Source organism: Chlamydotis macqueenii, chromosome 2 (assembly GCF_036417535.1).
Source record: "Chlamydotis macqueenii isolate bChlMac1 chromosome 2, bChlMac1.mat, whole genome shotgun sequence".
NCBI classification, from domain to species: domain Eukaryota; kingdom Metazoa; phylum Chordata; class Aves; order Otidiformes; family Otididae; genus Chlamydotis; species Chlamydotis macqueenii.
The window spans coordinates 101,545,961-101,573,483 of record NC_141557.1 but is presented as its reverse complement, the minus strand read 5'-3'; the positions used below and the strand labels follow the sequence as shown (position 1 = coordinate 101,573,483).

Below are 27,523 nucleotides of genomic sequence, written 5' to 3'. Positions count from 1 at the left end.
TTTTTTTTTGGGTGTGCAGCATCTCAGCAGCCTTTTGGAAAAAAAATCTGGTTCGCATTTTTCAAAGTTCTGTATTGTATACACCATTTCTAGCAATGTTACTTCTTGGTTGCATTAATAGCTATTTGTTGCCACAGCAAGTCAAAGATAACGCTAAATTAATAGTGTTGGAAATACAATTCAGGTTTCCTTCTATTTGCTAGCTTTATTCTAGATACGCCATATCCCATGTCAGAGCAAAATTCTTGTTCATAGTGCAAAAGTTTGAACTACAAACGCTACAATATGTTTATAGCACAGCTTACACAAAGTCACAGGAAAGCGACACCAAAAAGAGGTGACTTTTCAGTGTAAATCGGACAGGTTACATTTTACTCCAGACTAATTTTTACGCCGTGATAAAGGTGTTGTGTTAATTTGTGTTTACTTCAGGGTACCTTTTCACAGTGGAACTTAAGTACAGTTTGTTTCACATATCATATTCTGTATAATCCTATAAGAGGATGCTTTGCTGATTAAACCCACCCAGGTAGTAAGAAAACAACTTCGTAGGGATGTCCACTAGCAGCATCTATACCTTTGAGAGCATGACTGAGGTACCAAGACTTGGATGCCTAATGCCATTGAGGATGTCCTATGGCACGTGACAAATGTGCCCCACGGATGGCAGACACAACTCAAGCCCTGTGTGAACACAGCCCGTGGAGTGGAAGCTGGCCAAATGGAGCACTGCAAAGCACCTCTGATAGCACCAGGTGCCTACACATAGCGGGTCAAGGTCTGCTTGTCAAGCGGGTCAAGGTCCCTGGTACCTTGTCCCAACTCTTCCCTCCTGTAGGCTGTACATCCCTGTTGTAGGGAATCAAATGCTCAAGGGTAGGATCATATTTTCCTAGCAATTATTAATGTGAAAGAAGAAATTGGAGCATTTTAATTTCAATTTAAAATAGTGACCTTAAGTGTGAAAGCTGCTTTTTCATATTAGATAAATACAGCTTTTAATCCTTCAGTAATGTCTCAAAAGAGAAGACTAAAAAATGTGTCAGTCATCTGAAATCATGGAGAATGAGTAAAATAATAAGATGCTGACAATAGGAGCTGAAGGCGTAGAGAGATGAGCAGCCTCCTGACACTAAGAACTAATCAGGTCACCATCTGCTTAGCATGTGAAAGTGGAAGATCAGGCAGTTACGGTTTTCCTTTTCAGTGACATTACTCCCAAGAAGCTTGACACTGACTTCTGCTAGTTATTCCTCTCAGAATACGGCACTTAGCTTGTTTGACAAAATGTTATACAATGCCTGGCTAGTTAAGGTTGTCCACAGTCCATGTTTGGACAGGGAAGATTGTGCAACTGTGCCTTTACTGGTGACACAGGAGCTCGTGCTGCAGTGGCTGGTGCCCGCGAGGAGCCACAGTCCCCTTGCTCCTGCTGGAAACTTCCACCTGCAAATAACACGTAACATAGTCTTCTCATTTCATAGATCCTGTTTAGTCTCCCTGGCTCATCTCCATGTCGCTCATCACAAGGGCGTGATGGATGCCTGTGTGTGCAAAACTTGCCTATGGGTAAGTGTACGTAACTGCACGCCCTTCTTCTCACCTACCTCCAGAGTCTGTCCCTTCTGCTAACAGAAACCCTTGCTGCCAGCTATTTTCCACAACGGGATTTTCTAGGATCCTAAAAAAATGTGCAGTTTCTCATCCCTTCTCTTTTTCACTTCCTTTTTCAAATACATCTGGTTTTAGAAGACTTCTCCTCTAGAAAGAGGCTGACTCTGGAATTGGCCAGTACCGCACACGTTACCATAGCTTTGGTGCAAAGGAAAAAGTGTGGTACTTTGCCAATACTTACTGCCCCAGGGTGAAACTTCATTGATTTTCAAACGTACACCTTGTATCATAGAATCACAGAGTATCTTGACCGTTAAGGATCATCGAGTCCAACTCCATATACGTCCATATATGTCTGTATTTTGAGACACATCATGTCTTTTCAGAGGTAAATCATCACAACATATTTTAAACATAAATATATGAATAGAAAAACATAAACAGTTTCCTGTTAATAGAGAGCAATTTTGTCTACTTAGCTCTACTGACAAATATTTTGGTGATCTTGTATGTATGAAGAACAGCTTCACATTACGGGTCATTTTGACAAACAGTGAATGCTTTTGCTGGGATACTGCTACATTAGACATTAGATTGGATATTTCCAGCGGTTTCTAAGGAGGCAAGCGAAAGCGCCACTGACTGTTGTAATGGGGCTTTCCAGCCCCAGCTGTGGAACACCAGTTCCTGCAAAGCTTTTCAGCTGCTTCTGCAACCCACATGGAATGAGCTGTTTGAGATTGAGGGTGACAGAGGGGCTTCCTAGTTACTTTACTCTCACACAGTTTTAAAAATTGCAAATACTACCTGAAAGCAGGCCTGCATTTTGCTATATAATTCCCCTCAGGTTCTTTGTGTGAAACTTACTCCTTAAGGCAGGAACGATAGCTATGTTTCTTTGTGGACTTAAATTAAACAGGTGTGTAAAAGTGCTGGCAAAAACACAACTAGGCATTGAATTTGGATTCTATTTGCTAAGAAATTGCAAATATTCCACCCTTGGGCAAGGAAAGAAGCCAACAAAACCTTGCTTAAGCTTCAAAGTACACAGTGCACATCCTGACAGCAAAGAAAAACACTCATGTTCCTTACCTGATGAGCATTTGAGAACTTCAGTGTGTAACTAGGAAATGTTTTCCATAAAGCTGACAGCTTACAGACGTTCTTATTTCAGTGGACGTAGCTCTAATGGGACTCGGATGCACATGCCAGGTGGGTAGGAGGCTGACTTAGTGGAGATGAAAATCAAGGATTAAATCTGTATTTCATGTAGCGTGACTTTCTTTGCAAGTTCTGATCTGATACCACAGTAAATCTTAAAGTTAATGTATTGATGCATAATGTACCAGACTTGATGTTTATATTTGATATATTTGTCTTCCACAAACTTGCTTTGTGGGTTTGCAAGATGAATTACACAGTGGCAGAGCTGTAAATACTGGCAAGCTGGACATATTCACACACAGCAGATAATATGAGGTAATAAATGAATCTCTTTCCTTTTACTGCAATGAATTACCTTTTTATTAAAAAAAAAAAAACAAACCACAGGACAACAAAAACAAATCCTTGGAGGTTTGACACTGTCAGCCTCCAGACAGACTTATATATAGCCGTAGTTAAAAGAAACCAGACACTGTGCACGTATGCGTGAATAATGCTGATGTTGCTACCTGTCTTAAAATCATTTCAGTGATCTCTCACTATGAAATAACCTGAAGTGCCAGACAATTGCACATTCCCCATCCTTTAGATGCTGTTACAATTTTAAAATGTTCTTTTAATTATTTTTATCTGTAAGAATAATTCAAAGATCATGCCACCCATGCCTTTTTATTGGTGGAGCTGAAGGGGATTTTTTTTGTCTTTTTTTTTTTTTTTCCTGAACTTAGAATTGAAACTGTAATTTCTGTAATAGAAGTTGGAAAATTTTCAAGATGACATGGTCCTGACATGCAGCCTTCTAGTGTGAGGAAACAAGTGGTGGCAGAGCCCTCATATATGTATTTCCTGTAAGTTTGTATCTCATTCTTTTTTTTTTTTTACACAAGAATTAGTACTGCTTTGCTCACCTCCTGTGCATTACTGCCTTCCTGATAAGCCAGCAAATTCTGTACATGGGGTTACCATCACCAATCTGCCAGTGACCCTGACATTCCAGTGGCTGCTTTAAATGATACAGTTTAGTTTAATCATAGTGGAATGAACAGCGAGATCTGCCAAGCACATCCTTTTTGAAGTCTTTCTTTTGGGGTTCTGGATACTGAAAGTTAGTCATATGCTCAATTTTTAATTGAAAAGCAGTGGAATGGAAGACAATCCACTTTAACAAACAAACAAACCAACCCATGATGAAGAGATGTTGCGCTAGCTTCATGACTGGTGAACAAGCCAGCAATGACAGCCTGTGGTGCCTTTGCCAAGTTGCCACTGTAATGTGCACACAGAAGCAAAAATAAACTAATCTTCACCTGCAATTCTCTCTAGGTGGTGGTCTATCTTAAAATACAGTTATCTGAATGGAACAGCCTGAAGACTTAAAAGGCAGTGTTCATGGGTTAAAAATCCAGTTGACTCAAGTAACCTCAGTATTTGGCAGCAATGAAAAAAAAAAAAAAAGAAGAGATCTGATTTACTAGTACGCTCGTATTGATGTTTGTATCTAGAAAGCCACACCCACAGAAACATAAGTAATGCAACTTGTTTGCATGTTTTGGACTGTGTGTGCAAAACATTTTAATTATTTGTGCTTACATACAGCTGCTTTATTTGATCATTTATTACTATTTATTTCTGTGACATTGGCTATTGTGATATTGAGTAGATAGCCAGCTGACTACTGCTCTAGACTTCTACGTATCGTAATTGCTGCACACCCCTCTCACCACTTCTCAGCTGTACTGCAGCCTGGCTTCAGAGGAACATGAACTCAAGGTTATTCAGTATCTGACTGAGGATCATGTCTGACTCCTCAAGTACCTCGACCTCTCAGTGCACAGGTAGATATCCGTCGCTCCTGTGCTTCTGTGTTGCCGGCTTCAGGGATCTGTTGTGCAGCCATTCGCAGGATCAGCGCTTCAAAGATAAATCCACTCCAGTGGTAACTTCTAAAGCTGTCAGCCCAAACTTTGCAACACCAGATCATCATTTTGCTAGAAAAAAAACCAACCTTGAAAAGTTCACATAAATATTGCCTTTGGTTTGCAGTAGGAAACGTTTGGGGTTTTTTTAAGCTACAATTAATTGTATCTTCAGATATCCAACTATAAAAGCAGAAAGGATAAAAGTTAAACCCACAGAAATTCTGCTTCAGTTCTAAGGCACACATTGCATTCCTTGCATTCGGAAAAAGAGGCCGACATGATCCACCAAGGCAGAACAAGTCCAGCTGTTTCATTCCTTCAAGAGCTGAACAGAAAGCCTGTAAGGCTACTGGCAAGAGCAGACCCCGATGGTGCTTCTTACCGGTCACACGAAAGGACCTGCAGGCGCTGTTACTCTATTTCGTTACGATTTGTGACTCTAAGCCTTAGGATAAGGGGGGGAACCTCAAACATTATTCCATTTTTCTCAAATTCTTGTAACTTCTACATGCAAACTTAAACTGCTATAAGCAGTATTTTTCATTGAAAAAACTATTTTCTCCTCTTGAAGCTGCTTAAAAATTTCCTTTTTGTAGATTTTATGAATAAGAAATTCAAACAGATTCCTTCTAAGCATCCATTAAAGCCTGCGTGCATTCTTTCTCATTTTTCTCAGACATTTATATTGCAGTTACGGTAACACGAAAAGCTGGAAAACCACATAATTTTTATCACCTTTTTACTTGTCTGCATAACGTTCTCTAGACGAAAACAGGAAAGTTTAACCAAAGGCACCCAGCAGCAGGTAAGCATTTTGTTTATGTGAAAATGGGTAACTATTTGTACTTCAAACAAGTTAGGTGACACAGCTTGGCCACAGGGTAACGTGAAGGAAGAACGCGCAACCTTTAATGGAAGAGCGAGCGCGGGTGCCACAGGCGGTGTGACCTTGCTGGCGCGTCACAGCACAAAGGCGCAGCCATGCCCTGACGCGGCCGCGCTTTCTCTGGTTTCCAGAGCCAGCGTGGCCACGAGGTTGCGGAGCAGGCTGAGCGGAGGTGTGCAGGCTGGCTCTCCACCCCTTTTTACATGAGGGGCTGCAGGGACTGAAATGGCAGCTCAGTTCTCTGCCCAGCGTCCGCAGGGGCAGCCCCATGGCAGTTTCCCACAAACCCACGTCGGGGCTGCCGTGACCCTTCCTTAGCCAGCCCCAGCTAAAGCACAATGCTGGCGGCTACCTGGCCCCCACAACACCTTGACGCTGCCATCATTCACAGCTCAAGCACCTCAAAACCCCCAAAGCACAGCACTTATTTTTCAAGGCTTATCTGTGGATTATTTTTTTTTTTTGTGGCACAGTAGCACATCACTCAGACTAGCAGGTCTTTCAGTCTGATTACCTAAAAACACATACATTTACATCATTATTCTGGTGTTTGCTTAAGGGAAGCAGAAGGAAATAGTCGTTTTGTCCAGGCACCAATACACGCGAAGGAAGATTTCACCCAATAATTCATGCACTGAATTAAAAAAAACACAAACAAAACCAAACAACTAAAAACATTGAAAAAATCATTTAGTCCCACTTTTCAACTGAAAGAAAGCCACCACTTAATAAGGCTTTTCAAAGGTTAATTGTCTTTACAGGGGAAAAAAATATTTCACATTAAAAAGGGGAAGGTATAAATGTGTATATATGCATAGGTAATTGACATTTTAAAAATTCCTATGTTTACACCTGAATTACTCTGTTTCATGTTTTCTTACGGGTGTAATTGCATTGTCAGACTAAGGATATATGCAGATTTTTTTTTCAAAAACTTGCTATTTTGCCAAAAAATAATGGCAGTGAAGAAACTCTTATGGACAATACTGTCGACTACTTGCCTATCCTACAGACACTATTCAACGTCCTTTGGAGGGCCAGAGACGTTGCCTATGTGACCATTGTCAAGTCACGTCATATTCTGTTAGAAAATAAATACACTCTAACTTTGCTATTAATTTATAAACTAATCTATTATCTAATTAACACTTTATTAAGTAATCACTGAATTATTCAGTTCGCATTTTAATATATTTTAATCGATATAAGTATTTCAAAACAAAGAACAAGCATTTAAATTTTCAGCATGACTTCTAAACACATCTAAACCAGAACATTAAATGTAGGTATGTCTGTAAACATTTAATAAATAGAGCTTAAAATTACGAAAAAAAATATTTTTGTTACAGATATAATATTCCTCTCATTAACAGCGATTCTGCTGCAATTGTTGCTTCTACAATACCAATGGCTCCCTCTTCAGGCTATTCCTAAAAAACGTTGCCTCTCTTAATTTTCTGTTAGAAATACCGGCATTTACAGAACTCCAGCTCGCACAATCATGCCTTCTCTCCCAGTATAGCCCCCCTCAGTACGATCAAAGAACTCACGGATCAGGCATGCTGACCTGGATACTACAAATATTTAAATATAGGTGTTACTTGAGGCCCAGACACACAAAAATTCTCAGGCATATAAAAGGAACTTGTAATCTGCAGAGAAACTGAGCTCGAGGGACATCAAATGGTTGTTTAACCTACTTTTCCCATGCTGAAAGATATCTAGAACAATTAGACTGTTCTCAATTAGACTGTTCTTAATCAGAGAGTTCTTAAAACTGCCAATGGTTTCCGTAGTCTCTTGATAACCTATTAAAGTTCTTAAATGTCCTTATACAAGTAAATATATATATAACCGAGGACAGCTTTACTACAAATTAAGGAGTCTTCCCCTGTGTAGATTTGTTATTACACAAAGAGCAATTAAAATACGCACTATAACCCTGAGGTAGTGGGCAGACAAAGGGATATCCTTCTGCTACATTAGATACTTTATCTCCTGATACTAATATGTTTTAAACTTTGTTCATTCATTTCAAGCGTTACCAAGACTCCGGTCATTAATCTAGGTTCTCTGTTTTCATTTGATGAACATCTCGGGCTGTAGCGACTGCTTACCCTCAAACCATTTTGCAGCCTTTACAACCTGCTCCAGAACAAGTAACGCTGTGCCATAAGGCTAACAGAGCAGGCAATGACTAATTGGCTAAATGAAACTGTAAGTTGTTAGGCCTAATTAGTAAGCCTGACTGTGCCTATATACACTGTAGGACTGGAAAAAGTCAGTGAAACTCCAAATGTGTTGATAATAGTGTGTTCCCTCTTCCTGACACCCCTTCTGCATAAATGCTGTTTAACTAACATACTTTGACCTACTAAAAATACCGTGCAATAACATAAACGGTAAACTTGTGTTTTTAAAATCATAGGCAACTGATGAAAAGCAACTACATTCCACCACAGATACCGAAACTCTTTAGACCATGCTTCCTCGTTATTAATAATGTGACTTAACTTAAAAAAAAATGGGAAAATAATATAAACCATTTCAGTATTATGGTTTCTTCACCAGCTAACAAACTGTAAGATGTTTTACAAATTGCCTCCCTCTGCCTCTCCAGCTGTTTCCCTTCTGAACTGCATCCTCTGAAAGACACTGAAAGTAGTGCAGCCAATGCCTCGGAGCGTTTCTATCACCTTCAAACAACAGCGTTAGTGCATGACTGCTGTGCGCTGCCTCATCTAACCCGCTCTTTACCACTCCTTCAAAGCACCCATTCCATGGGTGAGAGCAGATTCCCATCGTGCTGCCCGTGCCAAAGGAGACCATAAAACATTTTATTTCGTGTACACCTCTGCACGGCACAAGCTTATAACCGTGCAGCCCAGCGCCAGGAGCTGCCGTGGCAGAGGCCCCACGTACACCACGTTTTGTTTGCCAGGTGCAAATGAAGGCGCAGAGTCTACCACTCGGGACCCAGAGCCGTGCTCCCACTAGCAGCCCCTCAGCCAGGAGGGTCAGCGCCAACACCAGGCAACCCTTTGGGGCTCCTACCCTCCCTCAGCGCCATGGAGCCCCTCTCCCGGGTCTTTCCCGGCAAGGGCACCGGGCGGATGGGGCGGCAGCAGGAGACAGGGGCGCCCCAGGCCGCCAGCGCTGCCGCCGCCGGGCCCGGGCAGGGGAAGATGGCGGCGGCTGTGGGACGCAAGCCCCTCGCGCCGGCGGCGGCACGCGGGGCCGGGCGCTCAAGCGGCGCCTCACGGCCTCCCGCCCCGGCGTCGCGCGGCGTCACGTGAGCCGGCCTCGCCCGCCCGCCTACCCTCCCTCTCCTCCTCGCGCCGCGCCGCGCGCCTCGCGCGGGGCGTGACGCAAAACGGCGAATCTACGGCGCGCCACTTGTGACCAAGATCATCACAAGCGGAGGCGGACGGCTCCCCCCGCGCGGTAAGCGTTGTCGGGTAGGACGCGGCCGCTTCGCCCCCGCGCTCGGCGGCGCGGGGCGAGTTGCCGCTACAGACCCTGGCGGGGGAGGCTGATGGGGCGACGGGGCCGTGTCTGACCGGCGGCCGCGCCGCCGTCTCCCCTCGGGCTTTTTGGGCCTCTCCGCTACCGTCGTTTTTTTTGGTCCTGGTGGGCGGGCGGCCAGCAGCGCTCCAGCGAGCCAATCCCGTCCTTTGTCCCTCCCCCGTTGCTCGCCGAGTGGCCAGGACGCCGAGGGCGGGAAGAACGCCCCGCGCGCTCATTGGCTGCCTCCGCCGGCGCAGGCCGCGGCTCTTCCCTTCCGCTCTGCCGCAGGCGGCCGGCACGGGGGGGTGGGGGGCAAAAGGAGGGGGGTGGGGGGCAAAAGGAGGGCGGCGGGACGGGCAGGGGGAGCGGAGAGAGCCAAGCCGGGGGGGGGGGGGGGCGGGGCCGGGGGTGCGCGCCCCGGCCGGCTGTGTTGCGGCTCCGGCGGGCGCGTGCTGTGTGTGCGCCCCCCCAGTCCCCCGCGGCGAGGCTGGCCGGGGCCACCGCGCATGCGCGGGACAGGCGGCGGGGTTTTGACTGCCGCCGGCGCTGCCCCCCGCGTCCCTCGGCTGGTGGGGCAGCGAGGGGACAGCGACGGGAGCGCCGGGCTCGTCACCTGGCGCCCCACGGGGACGGTACCGGGCAGCTCCCCTTAACGCCTGCGCGGCGGCGGCTTGCGCGTGTGCGCGGCCGCCGTCTGTGCAGCGTCTGCGCAGGCGCGGCCGCGGCCGGTCCCGGCCCCACCGCCGGAGGTGCAGCCGGTAAAAGGCGGCGTGTGGCGGGGTTCGGCTCTGCCCGGAAAGGCTTTTTTTTGCTGGTCAGACCCCGCTTTTGCTTACTTCCCCTCTTTTCCCGAAGGGGGTTGTAGCGTTAGTGCGGGAGAGGTTGAGCAGTTGTGCGGTTGGCAGTGGGTGACAGCGCGTGCGGCCGCCGGGGCTTTGTGAGCAGTTCAAGCAGTTCTTACCAGCGGTAAAAAAAAAAAACAAAAAACAAACAAAACAGTTGTAGCCGTTTTCCTTTTACTCTGCCGAAGTCACCGAGCAGGGCAGTCTCTGAGCCACGATCCCTTCGGCACTCTCACAATCGTGACTTTCGACAGGGTTTTGTCGTCTCAAGGACTCTACTCATCTCTAGTGGACTTTGCGGGCACCTGTGAGACTGCAGTAAGAAAAGGGACTTCCCATAAATAGCGTAACAGTTTCTTAATATATATCTAAAGACGTGTGCATCTTCAGTGGAAAAGATCATTAAACCAAAATAACCGTTTTAGGTGGCCTTTGGGTATAGATTATAATCTTGTTTAATTCCAGTTGTTACGACAGGTTCCCTGATGCTCCTTCAGATAATTAGTGCGACCTGCGAACCACAATGTTCATCTTAAAGCAACATCTTAAACTGTAGTGTTAGTTAAGGAGAAAGAAAAGGAAAAAACATTAAGTGAAGGAGAAAGAAAAGGAAAAAACAAGACCTTGGATTTGTCATGTATTCATGTTCATTTATATCATACTAAGCATGTTGCTAACACCTAGGGAGTAGTAAATAATGGGAATCCAAAAGTGCAAGGGTAACAGTGGCAGGAATGATTTGCTGATGGTGCAAAACAATAATAGACTAACGTATAATTTAAACATTGGATGTAATTCGCTGTGATTCTTACCTTAATAATCTAAAGGTGGGGCCTGTGAAGACTGTAAATTTTCTTTTTCCATTCTTGTATCAGAACATGAGTAATCAAGATGTTTGCATGAGGCTGGAGCTTTGGATGTTGGGATCTATATTTTTCCCAGGTCACACCTCTTCATGAAAGATGAAGACAATTACAGGCTTCAGTTTGGTCTCTCCTGCAATCTCCTAGACTATTCACAGCAAGTTACATTCATCACAGAAGTAACATTACAGTCATCCCACTCTTATTTCATAAATTATTTCAGCATGGACATATAATCAGATTGTAGCTTTTATATATAAAATATGGAGCCTGGCAGTAATTGTATAATCCATACATTTTAAAAAAAGTCAAATGCACTGATGTGACGGCATGATGATGGAGTGTGACTTTTTCAGTATGTTCAAACATGTCAGTTTTATTAGCATTTTGGGAAATGTAATTCAAACGACCTGAGTTAAATCCTTTACTATCATTCTTCTGTAGGAACTATTGTATAGTAACAACATCAAAGATTTCTAATTTATTTGCACAAAAGTTTTCTTTGTTAGAAACTTTTAAAAAACTTAAGCTATGTTGTCTCCCTTTTTACTTGGAGAGGGAATGCATGTGAAGCAGATGTCAGTCACAGTACATGAAAACCAACCTTTTGCAATAAGGAACATAATTTTTGTGTTAGTGTCCACAACATGAAGAAAAACATAGCTTTGCTTTGCCTAATTGGTTGGTTTTTTTTTTTTTTTTAATCTTTTGAATGTATACAGACTTTTGGTTTCTTGCATGAGCTAAAATTTACAGACAGACTGGCGTATGAAATGTGGTTGAACTAAAATTGTTGAGAGGCTCCTACATTTGAATTTCCTAAGATAGTTTAGAATTTAAATATTCTCTTTCTTGGCGAAACAAAAAGGCTGCACTGGATGGATGATCCCATCACTCAAATAAAAACACTGGTTTAAGAGACATCTGGTCGAGTCATTCATTCAAATTAATGTGTCAGTGTTACGGTGCATGTTGAAGTTATTATGTTCACATTTTAGAGTGCACATCCTGGAGTATAGGTTGTTCTTTTGAATTGAGCACGTCACCAAAAATAGGGCTTGGGGGAAGACAGGATGATATGATTCAACAGATGTAGTAGCTGCTGTTCTTTCAGTGACTTTTTTTACGAGGGTTGTGGTGATGGGGAAAGAAGAGTAGCTGCTCTGTTGTTCACAAAGCTTAGCCACTAGACGTGGTGATCTCTGTTCTGTGCTTTGAACTCCGTAAGAACTCAAACAGAAACAGTACTTTCATTTTGACAGGTGAGCGGAGCACTCTTGGCTGTGCTTCTATCTCAGAAATGTGTTGTTTTGTGTTGGCCTTCCTAGCTCGGGGTAGCACGGCTGCCCAGCGCTGACGCTACTGCCTGAGGTGTGGCTGCATCCACTGCCTGGCCAGCGGCAGCACTGGCGTGGAAGCGCTGCTCACCGCAGGAGATGACCTGAGCGGTGTTGTGAGCAGGACGAACAACGGTGGTTCCTGGTGGACACAGTTGCGTGTAGGAAATTAGTAGTATGCCTTGCTAGTGATCCTTAGTGCTAGTAAGAGGCATAGGATTAATCATGGATGTTTTGAAGAGAATGAATTAGAAGTAGGGCTGCACGGGAGGTGGCATTGCAAGCTGCTTAAATGTTGCCTGGTCCAGGATGTCAAAGTTTGTGTGACATCTATCTGATCATGTTAGAGTGGTTTGATCTTTGGTCTGTCAGCCTTTGCAGTGGACATTCTTACACAAAAGTGTATGAAAGTTTAAATGAAATACACCTACTTTTCTTCAAAACTGGGTACTTTTTAAATTTTGTCATTTTGACTTGTGCTAAGACATAAGCTCAAAGTGCTTATTAGCCTGTGTGTATAAAACCAGTGAAGAAGTAAAAAATGTAAAGATGTTGTTCTTGTAATGTAGTTTAGCCCTGGTCAGGACCAAGCTACGCAGTCTCTCTCTCACTCCCCCGCCCTCCGAGAGAACAGGGAGAGATAATATAAGAAAAAAGGCTCCAGGTTTGAGATAATGAAAGGGAGAGATTCTTAAAGTTACTGGCAAAACAGACTCAACTTGAGGAAAACTATTTGTTTATTGTTAAAACCAAAGCAGGAGAATGAGACAGAGAACAAGATAACTTCCCCCCACCCCTCCCTCTTCCCAGGTGTAACATTATCTCTACCACCTTCCCCCCACGAGCGGCCCGGGGGGAAGAGGGAATGGGGGTTACAGTCAGTTTATCACACGTTGTTTTACGCCGCTGCTTCCTCCTCGGGGAAAGAATCCCTCACATTCCTCCCCTGCTCCATCGTGGGGTCCCTCCCACGGACTACAGTCCTTTGTGAAACTGCTCTGGCGTGGGTCATCTCTTCCACGGGGTGCAGTCCCTCTAGAACAGCTGTCCCAGCGGGCCCTCCATGGGCCACAGCCTCCTTCAGGCATCTGCCTGCTCTGGCGTGGGGTCCTCCACGGGCTGCAGGTGGATCTCTGCCCCTCCGTGGACCTCCATGGGCTGCAGGGGGACAACCTGCTCCACCATGGGCTGCACCACGGGCTGCAGGGGAATCTTGGCCAGGAGCTGTATTACTCCTCCCCCTCCTTCTTCTCTGACCTTGGTGTCTGCAGCCCTTCCTCTCACAAAAAAATCTTCACAACAGGCTGGCAGACGCCTCTCATCTTCTCTTCACATCTCATCTCCACTTCTTGCAGCTGGACTGGGCCAAGTTGGGCCCAGACGGCCGCCCAATGGGAGGCCAGAGGGTGAGGGCTGCAAGGCCCATAAGGTTTATGCCTCCCCCTCTCTGCCTCCTGCTTCTGCTTCTTCACATCTTCATCTTTTTTTTTTAAATTATTTTTCCCCTTATAAAATACATTGTCATAGAGGCGTTGTCACGGAACATTCTGCTACCAATTGGCTCAGCCCTGGCCAGCAGCGGGTCCGCCCTAGGCCTAGCTGAGTCTGCTGGACAAAGGGGAAACAACTTCTAGCAGCTTCTTACAGAAGCTTACCAACACATGTAATCTCTTAATTTCTCACCTACAGAAATTCCATAGGTGTCTTTTGCTTCGCAGAAAAAAAGTTGAATGTTTAAAACAGGGAAACCATACTCGCGTTGCTACTCTGCAACTGTGAATTCTGGTGTTCCTGTTTCTGCCATCTGCCACTGAAGCGTCTGTAGTTACAGAAGTCTATAGCCCATTCTAGGTGTTTATGTTAAATATATGTGGTAGGTTTCTTCTTTTATTTCATTTTGGCTGTTCAGCATGTGAAGGTGAAAGAGTATTGTGTCCCAAACTTCAAAAATGGCAGCAATCTGGAGCTTTAGAGCAGAAAGAAGTCTAGTTACCTTCTTTCCTCAATAAGAAAAAATTACAGTAAGTGCTAGCCAATTCACACACTTCTTTACAGAGAAATAACCCAAGTGCCATTTAGAAACAGGCAGTAGTGATGTTCCAAACGTAAAATGCTTGTTTGCATGACTCATGACTGCTTTCCAGTCCTCCATTAGCAGAGCTGTTGATTGCTGATTTTTTTTTTTTTTTGCTTTGTTTTGTTTTGTTTGTTCTACAGCAGGCTGACCTTATTTTCTGAGTAGTCTGGATTACTACTGAACTACTGTCTGTAGCAGTATGGGTTATATTTAACTGGGCTGGGAGGCTGTGAATGTTCTTAGTTTCCTTTAGTCCTTAGTGGTACAGGCATAAATTTTAATTGCCTCTGCCTTTCTGAGTCTAAAAATACAAGCTGTTAAATGTGTGTGTGGCATATGTAGTGGCCACGGAGGAGGCATGCAGAGTAGTGGGGGTATGCAGTATTTCAGTGTCTAGATCTGGATGTGTACATCTCTATAGATTACTGTTTTGCTACAAACATATATATAGATGTTTTCCTGTCTTGTGCTTCTTAGCCTCATTGTGGTTAAAAAGAGAGTCTTACTGTCCTTAGCCCCGTCTTTGGTATTTAAATAGTATCTCTCAAAATGTAGGTACAAAGATTTTAAAAATACATTTAAATGTTGAAATTCACTGCAATTACAAAGTGTAACAAAACTCGTCCAAATAGTAATACTAAGTCATCAATTTATATAGAAATCACTGTGACGTTTTTATTATGGAATCCATAGAGTTATGTGGTATTTTCATGGTTTAACACCAGCTGGCAACTAAGCACCACACAGCTGCTTGCTCACTCCACCTACACTCCAGTGGGGTGGGGAAGAGAATTGGAAGATTAAAAGTCAGAAAACTTGTGGGTTGAGATAAAGACAGTTTTATAAGTAAAGCAAAAGCTGTGCATGCGAGCAAAACAAAACGAGGAATTTGTTCCTATCGGCTGGCAAATGTTCAGCCATCTCCAGGAAAGCAGGGCTCCATCACACATAACAGTTACTAGGGAAGATAAATGCCATCACTCCGAACGTCCTCTCCTTTCCTCTTCTTCTCTGAGCTTTTATGGCTGAACATGACTTGGTACGGAATACTTTCTTTGGTCAGTGGAGGTCAGCTGTTGCAGCTGTGTCTGCTCCCAGCTTCTTGTGCACCCCCAGCCCACTCACTGGTGGGGTGGTGTCGAGGCAGAAATGGCCTTGACACTGTGTAAGTGCTGCTCAGCAGTAACTAAAACATCCCTGTGTTATCAATGCTGTTTTCAGCACAAATCCAAAACATAGCCCCATAGCAGCTACTATGAAGAAAATTAACTCTATCCCAGTGAAAACCAGCAGAGGAATACAAATGTTTCTGTGGGAAACATTCCAGCAAGAAGTTTGAAAAGTGTGGAGGTCCTGACAAAAATTCTAATTTAAGCAGAGACAGAAACAAACTGTTCTGGGGCCATCTGGATGCCCTTAAGAGCTCTGGTATGCCTTCATACTTCTGTACATGTGAGTTCTCTCTTAAGACAGGTTTTCAAGCTTGGACTTGCTCTGGAAGAGCCTGTGGCCTGCACCTGTTTCCATTCGGTGGGTTAGTGGTCGGGTTTGTTTGCTTTTGGTAAGTTAGTGGAACATGTTTGCTATAAACATTGGCTATAAATGTATGAGATAGTCCACCCAGAGTTGGTTTCAAGACACATCTTAGCAGGAGGAGGCTTGCTTGCTTTACCTATATGGGTGGTAAGTAGCCTGTCGGCAGCACCCACTTCTGTGCTCAAGGGAAAAGTGTGAACGGGGCTGACCTAGCGGTCTTGGTCCATGCGAGGAAGCATCAGACTCACTGCTCGTGTACTGCCTGGGGAGTTCGGTGCCTCTGGGAAGCACCACGCTGCCTGTAACGTGTGCTGCAGCCAATTCGTGTGCGTGCTGTATGCCCAGAGCTTGCTGGAGGTGCTGGGTTTCCTGCTTGCATTCTGCACTCGCGCAGGAAATCCCATGTGGCGGAAAGGTGTCAGATTGCCTGGCGCGTAGGGTGCAGGCAGTAAGCTTAAGGCTTCTGAAGAGCGTGTCTTGACGTTCATGTGATGCCCAGCATATGTCCCCATCTTCCTCCCCAAGAACCATGGTGTAGAAGTATGGCACCTTTGCATTTTGCAATCCCATGTCGTCTGTTAATAAGGAGAAAGAAATGCATGTTTTGTGCTTGTCTTCCATTGAATGGTTAAGTGAAATAATGTGTTATATTTAAGTTGGATTATTCCAAGTACTTGGGAAAAGGATAGCAAACTCCAGAAATTCAATAAAAGCAAAATGTTGCCCTCTTCTAGTTTCTTGCTGTGTAACACACCTTCTGCAAGGGTGAATTGACATTGGATTTGGGACACTGGATGTGCGGCAAGGATGGCAGTGATCCTTATGTTTTGTTTTCTGTTTGATTTGTTACTTTTGTCGTCTTCACTTCCTGTTTTCAATGCCAGTGAAGTAAGGGCTGTTTCTTTTCATGCTCCTCGTGTGAGGCAAACCTAGATTTTTCTTACTCTTTAAAGGCAACGGGGTTCTCGCCTTATGCCATGTTAATTGTTAACAGGACATACATTTCTGAAAATGTATATGTAAAATAATGAGAATAGAAAATAAAAAAATCTAAAAGCATCCATAAGCTGCAGCTTGTTTGTTTGTTTTGGCAGCTGCAGAATAAAGTGCAGTGAATACTAAAAATTACTAGCTTTGCATGTGTGTACTTTACTGGGCACAGCCTGATTGTTATAAGTCAGAGCTAATTTTTTTTTGGATTGGATCCAATGCTAGCATAATATCTAAGTTCAAAGATACAGTACATAAAAATGTTTTCTGGATGTTGTCTTCAAAATCTGCCAACTTCTTTCCTATTGTTTTCAGTTTTATTGGTACAACAATGGAATGATTTGAATTGCATTTGTTTTTTTTCTCTCTGTTGTTCGCATTTTCATTTTAAATTATTTACAAGTCTGAGGCTTGGAGATGAGAGCCTAATGAATGCTTTTAAAAATAAAACCTTCTTCTTTAAGCATGTTATGCTTCATGTTTTGAATTTATAACCCAAACCTTAATGAATTGTTTCCTAGTTACTCTCATGTTAGAATTTATGAACTGTCCTATTTACAAGTTTTACCTATGCAATGGAAAGATAATTCCTGTTTACTTTAAATGAAAAGAACTGTTCTTGTTAACAAGCTTAAACTGCTAATTAGAGGTAATATGGCAATAAATACTATGTCAAACCTTTTAGCAGTGCGAAGATGCATTATTTAGTTTTGGGGCCTGTTCCTGGTACATTCCATGTAAGAAGACAGTGTGTTGTGTTTTCTGATATCTCATATGCGTATCAGATGAATTAAAAGTATTTTAGGGAAAAACAGTAGCCTATAGGTCCTTACAGGAAGCAGGCTCACTTCTCTTCTGCATTTAGGGTGATACGTTGGTGCCCTCATACTGTAATGTTGCTGTAAGACTTGGTACTGTGAGGCTTCAGATAGATGGCAGACATGAAAGAACCCTGATGACTTCATGTATATGTGTATGTGGTGTTTTGTTAACAGTTAAGTTATTCTGCTAAAAAAAAAATAGTAGGACTAGGAGTAGTTGCTTTGTTTTGAGTGTACATTAATGTAATTTAATCAGGAAGGAAAGAAAACTTGGGACTAGAATTTGATGTCATTTACCTGACTAGAAATTGGAATATCTCCATTTAGTTTAACAGAATTTTTTCAATTTGTGTCAAAATGATCTAAGTCAGAATCTGATATAAGTTCTCCATCTCATAATTTGTACATACAAAATCAAAGAAATAAAATTGGATTTTCTAAAAAATCTGAATCTTAACACAAAAAACAGAGCTTGGTTTTTGAGCAGAGGTTTTATAATACAATGTTGTTACTTATTGGTACCGGGAACTTTGCAGATATATTGTATGAAGAAATATTTTTGTAAGTTGTTTTTGATTAGACTTTCATCGTCAAAGCTACAGACTTGTGAATTGAGAGCCATTCTAAGTCTAGGTAGCTTCACAATTCTTGACAGGTATTTTCTTCTGTATGTGCTGCTGATGATATCTGCAGAGGGTGGTATGTAGGCTTTGTTCCCTCTCTGATTTTCTTTGTTTCACCTGAGGAGTTTGCAATAGGGATGGCAGCCTTAGGAAGGAAGAAGAGGATGAGGCTGGAGAGAAAGGTGATGTAGGTCTGACATTGGAGGTGTCCTTTCTGCTGCTCTGAAGCAGAAATCTGATGAGACGTAAGGAGCTCCTCCTCTCTGAGGAATCTTCCTTGGGTACAAGGTTATGAGGTACCGTAGACAGTTCTTCTGAGAAGGCAAGTAGAACCATGACGATGCATTTTGCCAGCTCTGTGCGGGCTACTCCGTTTCCAGGTGACAAACATGCTGACCTTTACAGGTGGAAGTTGACTTGCAGGGATACCTGCTTTTTTTCTTTGTTCACATCATCCTGATTTTAGAAGTTGCTATTACCAATACAGTGTATTTTGGGGTACAGTGTTGAATAAACTTTTATTTTTTGTTAGAGAATGGGTACCTTTGTATTTTGGATGCAAAGGGTAAATACCCTACTGGGAGTTGGTTTCTGAGGAGGTGGCACACAGGCAGAGGTAACACATTACACCAAGCACTGTAGATGGAGAACTAGGCAAGCTTTTAGGCACACAAGCCTGTCTTCGAATCCGTTGCTGATACTAAGATAATTAAACTATACTTGAAATGAAAACAAAGTTAATCTCTGAGGTTTATACTTAAATGTTGTACGGAAGTGCAGAAATGTAAGGAGTGTCTTTTCATGGGGTCAAATAATATTTTATTTATACATTTGTTATAAGTACTTAAAAGTCATTAGAATTTTAATTGGAGAGTTTTGGATGGCACCTAATCTAACTCACAGTGCTGAGAAAACTGTGGCTGTGGCCATGGTTTCATTTTGATTTTACTTTATAATTATTTTTTGTCCTTGTAAATTATATTTCTAAGCTCAGTGGTGTCTGTTTTGAGAAAGGAGAAATACTTCACATAACATTTAAATTTTATTTGAATAAACCACCTAGAAAGTGCAGAGAAAAAGAATGGTACATTCCCTAAAATAAAACTGCAGTAGGAATTTTGCTTTGTAAAAGAAGATGTTGATAGTGCTGAAATTGTCTAAACCATCAGAATTGCCAAGCATAAATAATTACATAATTTCACACTTTCCAGTAAAGTCAGACTCTGATTAAGAAGTTGACAGCCTGAGAAAGTCCGCTCTTTGACAGTGATGTCTATATTCCCTAAATTTGTAGAGGCTGCCTCTAGGAAAACAGACTGAGCTTCAAATCCTTTACTTTGAATGAGAATCCTTATTAACAAATGTAGAATAGTCTTTTTCTTAAAAAAGTTTTCATACTTCGCAGATGTTTCAGCTTTTCTGCTTTCAGTTAGTGTAGATTTTGCTGATACTAGGCCTTCTCGCTGTCTTGGTCCTCACTGTCTTTCGTATGTTTGATATTCATATTTCTTTTTTATTCCTTCTTCCTTGCTGTGCTTTTTTTCTTCTTTTTCTTAAACAAATAGATAATATGGTAATACGAACTCTAATAGGAAAAAGGCATTGTGTAGCTCAGTTGGGGTACTACTAATCCAGTCACCAAATGTAACCATAACACAGCATGCATTTTAATTATTAAATATAATGGAAACTTTGCATTTTAAATCTAGAGCTATAAACCACTTGTTTGAAAATGCACAGTTCAGCACTATGATTTTAGCTTGTAGTGAATTACAGGGCAGTATTCTTTGATCAGTTATTACAAGCTGAAGATTAGTAGCATTCAGTGCTTGTGTTAATTTTGAGAATACATATAGGAGTCACTGCAGGTCAAACTGAAGCTCAGTCCTGTATATTTTTAATGATTTAGTCAGCTGGCTGGATAAAGAAGTGTGAAAATGTATAGATAATACAGTCATGCCAGTCATTCCAAGTAAGGGTAATTTAAAGGAACATTTTCAAGACTAATACTGCCCCAAATTCTAGTACTTTGTTAAATGTGCTTTCTTACTAAATGCAATATTGTTGAGCTTTTTCTTTTAGATACTTACTTGTTTGAATAGTTCTACAAAGTGCTCCTAATGCACTTTTGATGTCTTTCCACTTCGTAACAGCTGAAGAGTAGAACAACTAGTATATGTTTGCTGCTGTTTGGTTAATACCTGTGTTTGTAATGAATACATTTTTATGGTAAATAAATGTAATGAATTCTAATAGAAAATCTTAGTGTCTATGCACTTCTTGACATAAAAAATAAAAATACTCTTAGAGTTAATGTCGATTTTACTGAATCATCATGAAAACTAACTAATCCCTGCATGAGATGTGCAGGCTTGAAGCTCTGCTGTTTTCAGAAGTAGAGGACATCACATTATTGAGCAGCTCCAGGAGGTTTGGAGGTGTGGGCTTTGCTTAGGCGCCTGCTTCAGGACGCCGGGACAGCTGGCATGCCGTACGTGCAAGAACAAGGCTCTCCAGATCCGTGGGAGGTAAATAGAGTGGTAGTCGCTCAGCAGAGCCAATGTTTTCTTCTTCCTTTTATTGAGGTTGCTAGACCCAACAACTCTCCTTTTCTGGGTTCACACCTTGTGCTCGCTGTCTTTCTCCTCTAGCTGAGGAGGCTGTCCTCCGTGGGTTGAGCAGGAGCTGTTTTTTTTCTTTTCTCTGTGTATTGTATGTGAGACTCTCAGGACTCCAGATCTCACTTTCTGTTCCAGACGTTTTAAAGCTTGGCATTGAGCTGTTCAGTAGTGCCTGATATCCCTGGTGGATACAGGCTTAAGTAATTTTGGACTGCTGAATTTTTGGAATCAAGTGCAGATTTTTGTTCCATAAGACCACTGAACCCTTAGAGCATTCTTGTTGCCTGGTTCAGCCTTCCCCTTTCTTTCATCTTTTTCCTTTTGGTGATCTGGCATAAACTCCACAAACTGGTAACTGATTGTACAATTGCAGCCTTTGCTGTTGAGTCTGGTTGTTTTAAGGTTACGTTTGTCATAGAGCATCTACTTTCACATTCTTTTTTTTGCTCCTTGCTATTCATCTCTGTTGCAAATCAAATTATGATATCAAAATAATTATGATATCAATGTCTACTAGATCCTTAAAATTCTTACTTTGTAGTTCTTTTTGCTCGTGTACCTTTCGTCTGTGGCAGGCAGGTGCATAGGTAATATCTTTCTACAGGGTTTTTTTTTGTTTATACATGCTATTTTTTTTTTTTAACTATGACCACCTCCAAGCCTGAATCACTGTAGAGAACCCACGAATTTGTAAACATTACTGATTTGTATTGTTCCGGGGATGGGTTGCAAACTATGTACATTGGCTTCATGGGCTGTAGTTAAAGAACTGCTAGGAAAGCACCTTTTCTGATGAATAAAGTTAGTTACAGACTAAATAAAGGCTATGTTTGAACCCGTGGCCTTGGTGTTTTCCTGTAAATGCAGGAGTGCAGCATCACCTGGAGAAGCTGTGAGCATCCCTGCACTTCAGGTCTTTGCCAGCTTCCTAGGCGCCCACCCAGCGTAGCTTGCTTGTTGCTCCTGCCAGCTTGACCAACTCACCAGCTGTATGGTGAGAACCAAAGCAGGGTTTTGCCCCCTTTCTACTTCTTTCTGTTCCTTTCAGGTCGTAAAATGAGGGCTCTGAAGATGAAGGTACATTATGATTTTGTACTTTTTGTTGTGCTCTAGGGGAAAGCTGAAAATCGGGTATTGGTAGTAGGAAATAGCCTAGGTTGTAGCGTACAACGTAAGGTCACAGGGTGCCTGTCTCCTATTGCCTTATTTCATGCTTCATTTTGTAATCTTATGTATGAATTCTTTTCCATGCTCTATTAAATAAAATCCTTTTTATACCCTTTAATCCTTTGGCTTCCATGAACTTCTGATGTTTTTTTGGCTGCCTTTATCTTTCTGTTGCGGTTTTCATTCCACAATACATTGTTCAATCTCCAGTTCCTGAATTTTCAAGTCTTGGAGGTTTTAATTGGGAAATGCCCGTTTTTACATGCCATTTTGTCTGTTGTTCATTTTTAAGATGCGCTGCTTTGTTTTGTCTTTTCTCCACCGCAGATGATTTTAATGCTGCTTGCTGTTCTTACTCATTTTGAATTCCTAGTTGTACGGATGACTCCGGGAGGTAGCAGTAGGACAGGGACGTTTTCCTCCCTGGTCTGCCAACCTGAAGCTGGCCGAGGTCAGCAGCACGCATTGCCTGGTGCCCATCTGCCCAGGAGCTGCGGTGCAACCAGCTGACCATCTCATGCCAGTTTCTTGGGGTGGAAGATGGGTCTTTAATCACGTAGATGCCCTTATTTACTGATTTAAGTGGCTAAGCATTGAAGTTTTTAGTCTGATTGCTTTTCTCCTTCTCTTTTCTGACATAATTTCTTGCCTTCCTCCTAGAACAGGTTATTTTTTTTTTTTTTAATTTGTCAAAGGAAAAGTATACCAACTTTAAGTATGAAGTGAATTTTTACAGCTGAGTTATAAATTCAAAAAACTAGAGCGTTTATAATGGAAACGCTTAGGAGGGAGAGGGGAGGGCGCGCTATAATACATATGTAACCTTTTTTCCCTCTCTTTCGTGAATAGACCGTTTAAACTAAATTAAGTAAAGGATATAAATTCTGTTGTTTCAGTTTTTAATATTTCATGGCTGATTTTATAGATAAAAATTACATTTAACAATAAATATGAAGAAAAATTTATACAGCCTGTTCTGGTTTGATATGGAACAGCAAATCCCATTTCTCTGTAGCTGTAAAGAAAATTCATTATAATGTCTTTGGTTGTAAGAGATGGCTTCATTGTGATTAGTTACACTGATAATAAAACAACCTTTTTACAAATGGCGCAAGATACATGAGATCTCATGTGTCTGCCTTTTAATAGCACTGAATTTGTGCATTTGCTACCTTTATTCTGTAGTCCTTTTTTTCTTTTGTAATTGGCCACTTTTAAAATCTACAAGTTATTAACAATAGTCCAATATAACTTAATTTTTCTTTTGAAGGATTCTGGACAAGGAGTTATTAATGTAGCTAAGCATTCTTAATTGTTGGATTTTCAAAATAAGAAACCTCTAATTTTCATTACAAGCCCATGCTTTTATGTAATTTTGTTCAATTCTGAATAACAATTTTTGGGGATAAAATAATGAAATCTGGGTATCTGATGTTACTATCCAAATCCTTTTTAAGTACCTGAAGAAATATCTTGACTTTTAAATGCCTCATTCCCAGTGACTTCAGTTGGATTTAGACGTTTGTAGGTATTAGACTCATTTAAAACACAGGTAGTGGCATTAGGATGCCTTCTAAGCAGTTGAGAGAACTAGTTCATGCGTTTGGGGCGTGGGAGGATTTTATGAGGGATTCATAGCCATTAAAGGGGCATTTGTTTATTTTTTCCATTGTACATGCATTTAAGAATAGTTACATCTCCTTAGCACAATAATGCGGAATGAGTTAGATGAGAAAAGTATAATAGTTGTAATAAGAACCTTTATATATTTATATTGCTGTGATTTGTGCTGTTACAGGGATTTAACTAGTAAAATCTTCTGTATTGTTTAGCTTATAGAAATAATACCAGATAATAGATTCTGGAAAAGTGGTGCCTATGCAACAAAATGATATTTTTAATTGTAAAATAGAATTATATGGCCACTGTTAGGAGTGAATTCCTTTCCTGCTTCACATAAAATGCAAAGAATTTGGTGCTTTAGAGAAGCAGGTTGCAGAGCCGACAAAACAGAAGTTGCATTTAATTATCAAATATTTATGGAATTTACTGGAAAGTGAAAATCTGAATCATAGTGCTTGGGAAAAATAGGATGCAATTCTCAAGTCTTCTGGAAAATACAAGGTGGAACAGCACACTTAATATTAGATTTCACTGTAGAAGACATAAACCAACATTTTTGCTCCTGTTATCCGTAAGCTTAAATTTTAGACTGTTGTCTCTTTTCCACTGATGATTACAGCTAGGAAAAGAAGTCCTGTAGCACTTGTTGACCAGGAAAATGACTACTGATGACTGAAACATGGGACTAAATATTATTTTTACCACCTGAGAGAAAAATGGGCTATGCCAGCACTCTGCTGTAGGAAACAGCCTGTTTGGCTTTCAGTCCGCTTTCCTTGCTCCATCAGAGGAAAAGTCTGGGTCTGTGATTTGGGCTGCTCGGTCAGCTGAGAGCGCAGCACCAAAACCCTGCCCTGTCTGCAGTAGGGAAATCTGACTTTGCGTCCCGGCTGTGCTCTGCTGTGATAAATCACCACGCGAGTCGCCCATAAGGGTGAGCTTGTGGTCCCTCAGATCCTGGGGGTATTTGAGCTGAGTGATAGCCTACTTAGTAATATGTCGATTTTTTTCTCCCAGGAAAGTGTTGGAGCAGATGTAATTTCTTACTCTAGCTCAGTCTCCGGGTACTTGCCCATGGTTGCCACAGAGTATGTTTTCTGTGTTCATTAAACCTATTGATCTCAGGAAAGTTTGTGGGATTGATTTTAACTCTGTGCTTTTCAGGAAATTACTCGTATTTTTAGCAGTAGCACTCTCCTAATGTGTTCCCAAGAGAGAGTGATGTATCGAGGAAACACAGAGGCCACATGCCCGAGTTGCAGCCCTCACCCAACTCCCGGGGTCCCCTTAGCCAGGGAAGTGCCGCATGGTCCTGCTGCAACCTCCTGCAATTCTGGGAGCTGCGTCCAGGATGGGTCCGGCAGCATGCTGCGCTCCCTGCCCAGGAGGGATTTGGGGACCAAGAGGAAACAAATGGGGCCACCAAGTTTACTGGCATACATCTTCCCAGCCGGAGGAGGAGGGCTGCAGTGCCACCCTGATCACGCCAGCCACCGGCCAGCTTAGCAGTGGCTCTGCGTGGCCGCTGGGCTACAGGGGAAGGAGGAGACTCGCTTTCACCTCAGGCTCCATTGTTGGTATTTTCCTGGGGAGCTGTTTGATAGTGTGGGTGCCGACTGGAGATTCAAGTTTGTGTAGCTGTTACATGGTGTGCTTCCAAAGAGTGAGAAGATTTTGCAGGCTAGATACCCAAATAACAGAAAACTAGTAAGCCAGATGCGGTTCTTAGATACAACAGAATGAAGCAGCGTCATTTTTGTAGGTGTCAGGGAAGTGGTCAGGTCCCCAACGCAACTGTTCCTGATGTTGTGCTGCATGCGTCATTCCTGCAGGAGAAATGAAAATCTTAATTGCCAAATCAGTTCTTGTTTGAGAATGCACTTGAACACATGGACCTCATGTCAAGCTAGGAGGAGTCCTGCTGATACTGTGCCCGTGCTTAGGCATATAGCTAGTTCTGGAAGATAGCTGAATTTCAGGGACTGATTTAGGTAGGCACCAAATCTGTTGCATTGAAACAAATAGACTTACGGGAAATGGATACCGTTGATAAGCAGCGGCATTTGAAACCTTCATGGTATTTGTTCCCAAAGTATCAGTACTGCGAATGCTTTGGACAAGAGGTAAGAGGAGGTTTGATAGGTGATGGTGGTGTCAGCAAGGGGCCATCCCTTCTCCTCAGTTCCTTCCCTCTTTCAATTCTAGCTGACTAGAAGCTGTCCTGGGGAGATGTGGTTTCACCGTATGAGCCACAGTACAAGGAGGATGCTGCTGTGGCATCCCCCAGTTCCCTTCTCCCGGGTGTACAGAGCTCTTTGCTGTAGCACTGTCTCCTCCCTCATTTGCCTGGGCTCTCCATCTGCTGACCAGGTGCGTGTTTTGCTGGGGAGAGGTGGGAGCCTGCTCGGCTTTCAGCCTCTCTTCTCTCGTCTGCTGGAGTGAAGGCACCTTTTGTAGCTACACGGCTTAGCTACGCTGAAGGGCGTGAGGATGGGGAAGGGAAAAGGCTCCATGTTGTGCCATAGTAGTAGCTCTTGACTGGTATCGCAGACACTGCAGAAGTCACAGATAATTTTTATATCATCTTACATTGCCAGTGGTTGGACTCATGATGCTACCATCAAACCTGTACTCCTCCCATTGCTGTCTTGCATTCGTTTTTCATCAAGACGAAAATTAGTATAAAATTCAATGGTAACCTCCTGAACTGTTCAGAGAGCAGAAGTACGTAGCTTTAAAAGGTGCTCAGTGACTGGCTGAAGCATGGGTTTGATCACCTGAAAGTAAGTAACAATTATTGTGGAGGAAGCCAAGCTTTGCACAGCTATGCATGGTCTCAGTGATGATGGTCTGTTGGGGAAAAAAATCCCCCTATGTGTTGCTGAGGAGATGGCAGCAGTTTTGTGATTGCTTGCACATATTACAAGAAACCATTAAGGAGAAAAGGTGTGATTTGACATGCAGCTTTTCCCCTGCGTGTTAAGGGTTTAGCCCCCTGTAGCTGAGAACTCTGTACTGCTATCACCTTTTTATACTAATTTCTAATGATGGATATTAATTTCTTTTTGTTAGAAATCCAGTGATGGGAAGAAGTGAAGGCTCCTTCTTACGCTTTGCAGGAGAGTGCTGGAGGACTGACATGTTGTGGAAGGGATTAGGGCCAGCACCTATCGCACGGGGCCCTTCCGAGTGCACCCCGGTGCAAGGCAGCCCCTCGCTCCCACCCTGCTTCTCCCCCATCACCCTCTGCCTTATTTAAGTAACCCAGCTAGAAAATCAAAACTGGTTGGTTTCATATGTCTTGTAGGATTGAGCTGAAGTACTTCCAGTGTGCTCACTTTCATTTCATTGTACAGAAAAGCAAGTTTTGTCTTTAATAATTAATTTTTTTGAATATGTCTGTGTTATACCAGTAATACAGTAATTTGATACATACGGACATGTAAACGTGTATTCCAGTGAGTATATATTCCAGTTGATAATAATATCAGCTGTTACTTCTGTAGATACTCTCACCAAAAGAACATGGAGCACATTTCTGTTTGAGCTGCTTTTCTCAGATGAAACGCGATTACTTCCTTGTGTGAAGTGGCCACCAGGTGTCATCAGAATGCTTTTTATTTTTATTAATTTCTCCTTTTCTTTAGAGGTGTATGTACACTTTGTATTCTTCTCTGGAAACTTTGTTAACCTACCACACAAATAATCCTAACTCCTTATGTTCCCTGTTCAGCCAAAAACTCATGCAGCTCTTTTCAGCTGAGCTACTTGAAGAGGCAGCTGACAAGAGGAAAAAGGGAAGCACGAGAACAGAGAGAAGCTTGTGCATATATATCCAGGTTACTACATGTGTTCTTTGCCTCAGTAATTTAAAAGATCGCGATAGATACAGTAAGCTAAACCATGTGGGCCTGATTTTCCTTAGTGGAATGT

At 42.5% G+C, this 27,523-nt stretch overlaps 1 protein-coding gene across 4 annotated transcripts in view; it reads left to right on the top strand.

The window, feature by feature from the left end:
- Nucleotides 1-8,956: 8,956 nt before the first annotated feature.
- ZNF407 (zinc finger protein 407) overlaps nt 8,957-27,523 on the top strand; it is a 345,968-nt gene continuing 327,401 nt past the window's right edge. For 2 of the 4 annotated variants that reach the window (XM_086740543.1, XM_086740547.1), the window contains exons 1-2: nt 8,974-9,027; nt 27,324-27,429. The gene's annotated coding sequence lies outside the window, so the exon portion shown is untranslated. Of the gene's footprint in view, nt 9,028-27,323; nt 27,430-27,523 lie in introns of all 4 variants that reach the window. The other 2 variants (XM_086740544.1, XM_086740546.1) reach the window with 2 other exon arrangements.